The sequence below is a fragment of the Amblyomma maculatum genome, chromosome 5 (genome assembly GCF_055883805.1).
Source record: "Amblyomma maculatum isolate TAMU_Amacu chromosome 5, ASM5588380v1, whole genome shotgun sequence".
NCBI lineage: Eukaryota > Metazoa > Arthropoda > Arachnida > Ixodida > Ixodidae > Amblyomma > Amblyomma maculatum.
The window spans coordinates 101,836,018-101,845,427 of record NC_139348.1 but is presented as its reverse complement, the minus strand read 5'-3'; the positions used below and the strand labels follow the sequence as shown (position 1 = coordinate 101,845,427).

At 45.1% G+C, this 9,410-nt stretch overlaps 1 long non-coding RNA gene across 1 annotated transcript; it reads right to left on the bottom strand.

The window, feature by feature from the left end:
* Positions 1-421: 421 nt before the first annotated feature.
* LOC146189043 (uncharacterized) lies at positions 422-4,033 on the bottom strand. The gene is made up of 3 exons (XR_014707268.1): positions 3,984-4,033; positions 3,263-3,298; positions 422-536 (listed from the first exon to the last, which is right to left on the bottom strand). It is a non-coding gene; the product is annotated as an uncharacterized LOC146189043 (long non-coding RNA).
* Between the last annotated feature and the right edge of the window lie 5,377 nt (positions 4,034-9,410).

The window sequence follows — 9,410 nt, the reverse complement described above, 5'->3', positions numbered from 1 at the left end:
CTCACTAAAGCTCCAAGTTCTGTGTTAGCGGGCCGTGCGACAATGCAACTCCTAGAGGCTGTACGGTGGCTGATACTTCGTTTGAAAGCATTCGCCTGTCTTATACGGCAAAAAGCGTTTACGTGATCGATAATATCCACAAACAAATATGCCACGAGTGGTTTTTCCATGTCTATTTGTGCTAGCGAAATTGCATCTAGCCTTCTCAAATATTGGAGACGCGTTTGTGTTGTGAGCTTTCCTAAAATATGTCACACCACCATATTATATAAGGTTTAGTTCATGCTTTAGGTCATTTCCTTTCTCAGATTTTAACGCCGCCTTCCATACTTCGCTTCTATGCTATAAAAATATCAAAATTAGAAAGCCGTTCATATAACTGAGCAGCGCTGTGTTTCTTAAAGGCACTTAACAGGTACTTACAGGTCTTCTTAAGTTCGTTGTACATGCGTTGACCGTCGGAACCTAACCCGTCAAATGCGCCTTTGGAGGAAGTCAGGGACGTTATTCTGACCCACAATGTCATTCATAAAGCACTGGCGAAGAAAGAATAATTAGTGGAGTAATGTGGAGAATATCGGAGATACACGATGGAGATTCTTTTAAGAAATAACAGGCTGTAGAATTCTGCACGCTTGAAATTCAGTCTATAAATTGCTTACCAGCAATAAAATGACAGCAGATAATGCTAACCCAAAGAAAAAACTTCTAAATGTAATTACGTTAGCTACATTTCATGAAAGCAGGGGAACAAAGGCTTCGCGGTAAATTCACCTACCATTTGAGCAGTATCGTTGATGCTTTTATTTATCTGGGCAATAGCAAGCAGTCATGCCAAAATATTTTCTGCTTCCACAGTCATATATAGGACTTTCATAGCAATGTGTAATTTGTTTTTCTCATTATGACCAGTGAACAGTGTCGCTAAACATTGTTTCAAGCTTCTAACATTCTGACTTGCATGCCCACGTCACATCCATTACTCACGCTCAAAGTCCACGTTAAAGATATCTTTCTAATTAGAGCTTTGAACACCTTTGTGGTGGCTTGCCATATACTTTTTGATCTACCCATCGGATGCAATTTCACCTTGTTTTCGGTCTCTTCGGTCGTTAATTAACACTTTGCTTTAATACGAGGCTGTCGCACAATGAACGCTCAAACCTCCATCTTGAAATATTCAGCTGCACTAGGGACACCCAGCAGGCCTGCTACCCTATGATATCGAATGCCCACAAAAGATGATGCGTCGGTAAGCTTACAAATACAAAAACATCCACATTCTTCTTCGGTACACAGGGGAGACGGCACTGTATGTTATATTTTCTATTGCGCCTTATTACCCCCGTTCGTTCACTTTGCGTTGACGTTATTGCAGGGAAATGTCCAAAAGCAAATTTTGTCAGATGTGGCAACAAAATTGCTGCTGAGCTCTTTGTATCAACTTGTTTTCGAAGAAGCGATAGTCACTGTACCTCATGAGTTTCATGCTTTTCGTTCTCCAGACAATATTATTACCGAAAATTTATGCAGCAAATATCTAGCTTTGGTAAAGTAGAATAATTACGTTTAGAGCAATATTTATGCTTAGTACAAAATAGGAAAAAATTTCCTTTCGGAAGTAAAGTGCGCTGTTTTCTGAAGAGTATTTCAAAGCTAATTAAAGAGCATCAAGGAAAAACTTAGAATCGCAATAATAAAAAAATTGATGCCACTGCACTTAATACAATAAAGGCATTTTTAAAGAATTCATCAAAATTATTCATCAGGTGTCTAATTATTAGCGCAAGGATTGATCATGACATTTTTCTCAGAACTGAGGATAGGAAGGACATCGTAAGAACAATAAATACATTTATATGGCTTTGTATACGTAGAGCATGAAGTTTCAATACTTTGCAGAAAGCTACATAAAGGGCCACACCATCTGGTCGCCAATCTTCTGTAGGAAACGTTAGGTCTCCACTTATATATGTTGAATTCATGCACACACCGTTGTCTAAAAAGTCCCGTCTCCATAGATTTAAAGAACGCAACACAGTGGTGCGTTGCCTGCTAATGCCGGTGCCACTCCATATAGGAGCAGCGCAGAATTGGTGGCACTTGTTTTTGAGGGAATACGACATCAAGTCGTAAACTAATTTTTCCGGCATTTCGTCGGTATCTAGAAGGATGTGTTTTCAGAGGGAACACTGATTTCTTTTTAGTCTCTCTTTTAAATCGATTATCTAACCGATTGAATCATGTGATATCTGGCCCGAAGTGCCTGCGGTAAGCTCCGGACAGACTGATATAACGAATTGTAATATGGAGCTTGCACTCATAATCTAATAACGGTACAACTAGTATCCCCAATCATGTTCCTCGTAACGTTTTCCATGCATTAAAACGTAAAGAAATATAGAGAGGTAGGTGAAGCAAGAATGCTGGTAAAATTTGGGGATACTTAAGGTCTGGATCTAAGACTATGGCAGCCCAGCCTAAATAGCATCTTTCTGCGACCCAGCTTGTGGTCCCTCGTTTACGTACATGTACTCTTGGCGCGAATAATTACAATTTTTTAAATTTTGGCGATATGTCTGGTGATAGTTAGGCTTCTTATGTATTATCAATGTGAGAGGAATTCATTTTAAATCCAGCTTAATCCGTCCTAATTCATACTAATCACCATTAATTCATCCTACTTTTCTATAATTCAATGCGATCACTCTTAATTCAGCGTAATGAGCCTTAATTAAAATTTGATCAGTATTATCCTTCCTTCCTAATCCAACGTAATCCGCCTAAATATATAATCCGCCCCGAAGTAACTTGATCCACTCTGTATCAATGTAATCACATTTATTGCCATATATTTCGCCACATTTCAGCCTCATCCACCTTAATCCAACAAAACTAAACTAGTCCGACATCATGACTATTGAGCTTACATAATCCGCCGAGAGCTCGAGTTACCTAAACAAATAGTTATTCGCTCTAATATGACCTGACGCAACCTAATTCAATTTATCCTCTGTATTTTTTCTTTATCGACCATTATTCCAACTTCATCTACACCTAATCCAATTTAGCAGTTCAGTACTGTGCACCACATACGACGGTATAGCCTCTACGAATCATACAGTACCTCCATAATGATTTCGACACGTTTAGGTCAGTTCTTAGGTATTGTGACAGTGTTTCGACTGATCGAGCCATATACCCTTCGCGTCGTAATTAATTACCAGCCGCAGCAACTTAACATCGCTATATGCTTCCTTACCATTGTAAAAGACAGCAGGGATTCTGCCAAGGGCGTCTGGAAATGTTGAAAACCAGGAATAAAAAATTGCTTGCAACGATGCACTTGATACTTTATTCATAATAGGTTTTGATATTTTCAGAAGCCATAATGTGACTCATCATCTAGCATACCAAAAGAAAACCTCGGTAGGATTGATGTATCTGTTGTGCACTTCAAACAAGCGATTTTATCCGAAGAAAAGTTTGCAACATTTATATATGCATGATATTAGGAAAGGATCATAGAAGAATGCACTTTCAATGCAACGCTGCAAAACATAAAGACCAACTTCGTTTCGGGTCCGCTCAATCGAGTTCAAATAAAGTCGAACTTGACCATGAACATATATATAGTTTACTTTGTTAAAGTCTTGTCTTTGGCGCATAATTACCTGATACCAAACAAAAACTATGCCAGCGAATAGTGTAAATGCACAATTTATCTGCTCTCCCTGGGCTTTTTTACGCTGGCACACTTAAGGACAGTTTCAGTTAGCAGCCGTCCGAGCAACATGCGAAAGTGGAAATCATACCCCTGTACTTATACCGTCAGGAAACTCTAGTATATAACGATACTGATACTTCTAATAAATGACCTGCTCTCTGTAGACGATTTCCTTTCATGATATTTTTGACAGCTATCTTAAAAGAGCCAAATATTCATGTCTCGATGAGCAGGGTAATATGCAGTTTTTACTCACGTCCATAACTTCTCCATTTTCGCAAAGCTGCAGCATGTTGTTCAGGCACTGGAATAGAGAGCAAGATTACATCGGTCAATGCAACCAGAATGTGAGGCTTAGACACCTAATTTCACGGAAATAATATGACTTTGGAAACGTGTAAGTAAATCTGATAATCGTCGTACTATCAGCAAAACTTTTACACTGCAAAGAAGATATTTAAAAGAAGAGCGCACGAGACGCGAGCACCAGAGGGAGGAGACCGGACCTGCGAGCGGCTGTCTTGATCTCGCACTAGCTCTAGTAAATAAGCTCGTCCTAAAATAAAAATAGTTATATTTTTGATGGAGGTGCTGGGTACTCATCATGGAGCTAAGCAGTCAAACGCTGAGTACCATGGTACCATCTTACATCATCCAAACAGCCGCTTCTGAGCAACCCGCAATCTGCCCCGGCGCGCTTCGTTAACATGAATCGTGCCATTTGCGCTTGCACAGATTACGATGTGAAACCTCGCTGTTCTACGACCGGCCGGCTGAGCACCCACAACCGGTGTGACGACAGCATGAAGCTCACAAATGTCATCTTCTACTTGACTGATGTTGAAAACCTGTTCAGAAACCATGAATGGGACTTCGCCACCTAGTCCGCTTTCGGGAACATATTTATTGACATCTTGGTGCATCCGGCCATGCACAAATTTAGCGCTAAGCAGCGTCTTCGCTCACCATCCCAGCAGGTTGGCGAAAGCTTCACAGGCTACATCGAAGATATCCTCGACCTATGCATGTGCGTCAATGTTTCAATGACAAAGGCTGGCCTCAACCCGTATGTGCACAAGGGGATTGATGACGATACCTTTCACACTTTTTTCGGCAAGGGCTCCACCTCCGTGGGGAAGATTGTCAACCTGTACCACAGTTATGGCGAGATGCGTCGATAACAAGTCTCGCTGTCGACCTGAACACAGGCCGGGACTCTCACCTGCATCGACTTACCACTAACGTCAGCGGTTCTCTCGTGATCCAGATTAAGCAGTTTGTCATTGAGGAAGTCGCTCGGCAGCTGCCACTGCTTCCCTCTCTTCCTGGACCACCACCAAGGTGGAATTTACCCTTCAACACATGATCCGGGAGCGACCTTAACTATGTCGTCAGTTTGTCACACGACATGTACAGTCGGTTGACCACCGTAAAAACGACTAGTGATCGCAGTTGTAGACGCAATAACTGTGTTTTCTTCAAACTAAGCCCTCGTTTTTCACCGCCGAATTTGATAAATGTTTCTGTGGAGGGTATGGATGCTCTTACCTTTGTTGATACCGGTGATGCTGCATGCGTGTTAAGCGACAAATTGTACCCTTCGATGCGCGAAGTGATGCCACCGATATGTGGGTTTTTCCTTGTGCCACAAGGCTCCTCATCGCTGAGCAGTTGGAGTGTGAGTTCTGTAGCCACTTCGAGGCTGGTTTTGGACCTTTAGAAATTCTGCTCGCTTGGACAACTCTTCCACCACAACGTAATTGTGCGCCAGAGCATTCACAGCTGGCATTGCTGTGTAAACCAGCCCTTCCCTAACAATTTCTTTTACTAGACTGTACATGCGATTGTCTGACGAAACTGCGACAGTCTTTTCAATTGTCAAGAGCTCTTTGCATTTGTCGCATTTCAACCTCTTCATAGCTATGTGCACCGAGTAACCAGCCACGTATGCAATGACTGGAATGGCATCCTTCAGTTTTGACAACGCCTATTCGGTCAGAACAATGTTGAAGTTTCCGCATGGCACGGCTGTTTGCATTTGAAGCTCTTCCCAATTTTGAATTTTCTCGTTGTCGATTGCAGATACCGCGCTCATTTGTGGAAGTGTGCCCTGTAAACGCTACAGGAGCGACGGCGTACCATCCAAACGCTCACATGTTGGAGAAAATGGGACAGATACTGCGCCTTTCCTCTAAAAGTCCCATCTTGTCTAGCGTTCCTGCCATCTGAAATCCCACACATTAACGCGCGCCAAAGAACGCCACACGACAGCCGCTGCAAAAGCGGGACACACTTTGTCTACGACACTACGAGCCATTAAAGGCTTTCGCCTTAATAAATAAATCCTAACATAAGTACGGCTAGTTGAGATCGCGTGCTATGCGTGACACATTTATTCTTTACGTGCCACAAAGGAGTTGTAACCAAAGCTTGCAACCCCAAGCGTAGAAGCAACTTGCTGGAAAAAAAATGAGAGGGTATCTTTGATTAATTTTAAGAGGAGAATGGCGAAAGCCTACCCTTCCTATCCTATAATGTGCCATCGTTAGCCTCTTGTCGGCATTTGTTGCAGTGCTACGTATAAGTGGTTTACAGGAAAGAAAAGGCGCAGTATCTATCACACGTTCTCCGGCAAGTGTGTTTGGGCGGTACACCATGACACAGGACTCCCCAGATGGGGCTGGGGCAGGTAGGTCACCGCCGCTTGCGGTGGGGGCTAGCCTGCCACCGAATTTTTATCTGTTGTAGGCTGTCATTGCACCCGCCACCGCTTCGGTGGTGGACGACGGCTGTTGTTGCGGCGCGCGTCTTTCTTTCCCTCTTCCATTTCTTTCTTCTCTATTTTCTCTTCTGTCTGCACGAGGCACCAGAGGTGGCTCAGCTACAGAGCCAGTAGCAGGCCCGTGCATTTTCTTTTCCTTCTTCGTACAGCCACAACAACATCACTCCTGTCGCGTGGCTTTCCTTGGCACGCGTTCAAGTGTGGCATGCATGGGAGATGGCAGGGACGTACCCCGCCTCGGCCAATCAGAACGCCGCTAAAGCGGGACACACTTTGTCCACGACAGCAGGAGCCACTAAAGGCTTTCTCCTTAATAAGCACCAAAAACGTCTCACCCTGAAGTTTGCAGACACGACCACATTTTCGCGTGGAATTGCACTTATCTAGGCTTTTCTTGCTTCGTCGGCTTTAGGGAAAGAGAAGACGTGCAGTTTGGGGCCCGTTTTGTAATTGCCATTGCACCGCGGCACACAACACTTCCCAGGTATTTCGCAGTTGGTTCTAATTCTGCACAGCCCTGTTCGGCGCACATAACACGCGATAAACACCGATGTCAGCCGCCGTTGCCGGTTTACGCACAGAAATAGATTCGAGCAAACGACCACGTTTTTCAGCGACCACGTGCGCGTCCTAACATGTCACTGCAGCCGCCGCCGAGCCGACAGCCCTAAAATGATGTATGGTGCGTGGCTCTGGGAGCTCCCCGGCCTGGAAGAAATTTCATTTGGTGCCATTGATTTCACACCCACCTTCCTTCCCTTACGGCACTATTCAGGTATCCATAGAAACAAAACGAGTGTGACAGATATTGCACCTTTCCATTCTTGTGGACCAATTACAAAAGGCACACTTCAGAGCTCATGTGGACTTTCACTCTCATCTTCTTTCCTTCCCTTGCAGCGCGATTTGGAGGCGAACGAAGAGGCGTTCGTGTGCTGTGCGATGCCAGCGCACGTTAAAGATCCCCAGGTGGTCGAAATTACTCTGTAGCCCTCAACTACGGCTCCTCTTTCTCTCTTTCCACTTTGACTCCCGCCTTCCTCCCTTCCCTTACGGCGCGGTTGCGGTGTCCACAGAAATCAAGTGAGACAGTTACCGCGCCTTTCCCTTCCTATAAATAAATCATTTTTTAGTGCCCTGATGGGGCAGGGACAGGTAGGTCACCGCCGCTTGCGGTGGGAGCTAGCCTGCCGCAGAATTTTTATCTGTTGTAGGCCGTCATTGCACCCGCCACCGTTTCGGTGTGGACGATGCTGTTGTTGCGGCGCGCGTCTTCCTCTATCTTTTCCTTTTCTTTCTTCTCTATTTTTTCTTCTGTGTTCACGAGGCAGCGGAGGTGGCTCGACTACTGAACCAATCCCGGCCTCGGCGGCCGCTTTTCGGTGGAGGCGAAAAGCAAGGCGCCCGTGTGCTGTGCGATGCCAGTGCACGTTAAAGAACCCCAGGTGGTCGAAATTTCCAGAGCGCTCCACTACGGCGTCTCTCATAGCCTAAGTCGCTTTGGGACGTTAAACCCCACAACCCAACCCAACCCAGTACAGGTCCGTGTATTTTACTTTCCTTTTCTTACAGCCACAGCAGTGTAACCAGAAACAAGTGTGACATATACTGCGCCTTTCCATTACTGTGAACCTATTGTTAAATAAAGTTAAATTGGTTCACAGGAAGGGAAAGGCGCAGCCTCTGTCACACTTCTTTCTTTGGACACCTGAACCACACCGCAAAGGAAGGGAGGGAGGTGGGAGTTAAAGTAGAATAGGGAAAGAGGTGGCGTAGTGGAAGGCTGCGGAATGTTTTCGACCACCTGGGAATCTTTAACGTGCGCTGACATCGCACAGCACACGGACGCCTCTCCGTTTCGCCTCCATCGAAACGCAGCATCCGCGGTCGGTCGGGATCGAACCCGGGTACTCCGGCACAGTAGTCGGACGTCTTACCACTGTACCACCGCGGCGGGGCCAAAACTCCCAAAGCAACTCAGGCTATGAGAGACTCCATACTGGAGGACTCCGGAAATTTTGACCACCTGGGGCTCTTTAATGTGCACTGACATCGCACAGCACACGGGCGTCTTTATTTTCGCCTCCAGCGAAAAGCTGCCGCCGAGGCCGGGATTCGAACCAGCGTCCTTGGCAACAGTAATCGAGCGCCGTAACCTCTGCGCCACCCCGGCGGGGTAAAGGAAGTATCGGTGTTCCCAGGTGGTGGAAGACCACAAATAGCACACCCTACAGAAATAATTTATAAATAATGCGAGCGCCCACACCGAACTGCAGGGTAGCATGTGCAGTAACCGAGAATTCACACACTCACAGAGAAAAAGGATCATATTTTGATGAATTTTGCGTATATACAGCTAGTTCACCATGACAAACAACCGCTTTTCGATAAATGTCTAGAACGGCATCGTTCCAGCATTAAGCTGTTTGGCACCCTTTGCTGGAATTCGCGTCATAGTCGGCGTCGGCGCCGCCGTCACCATTGTCGCTCGTAACCACTTGTCTGTAACGGTACATACCTGTCTTACTCGAATTCTTTGCGTCAATCTATCGACAAAATGAATAATGAAACAGGCAATGAGCGGCGCTCAACTTTAGCATTAAGAAGTACCGTAATCGTCGACAATTTTTCTTTATTTCCTCTCTATTTTCTCCTGTGTCAGCACGGCGCAGCCGAGGTGGCTAGCCACAAAGCCAGCAGCAGGTATGTACATTTTCATTTCCTTCTTCCTATAGCCGCAACAGCAACAACAGATTTTAGAATTCTCCTTACGTCAATGAGAACAGCGTAAGAGCAGCGTGCCTCGTTTTGGTCAATTTTTAAACACGCCCTAAATGTGTACTGTAAACTTCGCGTGTACTATAAGCTGGGGTTGGGAATCTAAAACTTGGCCACTAGTGC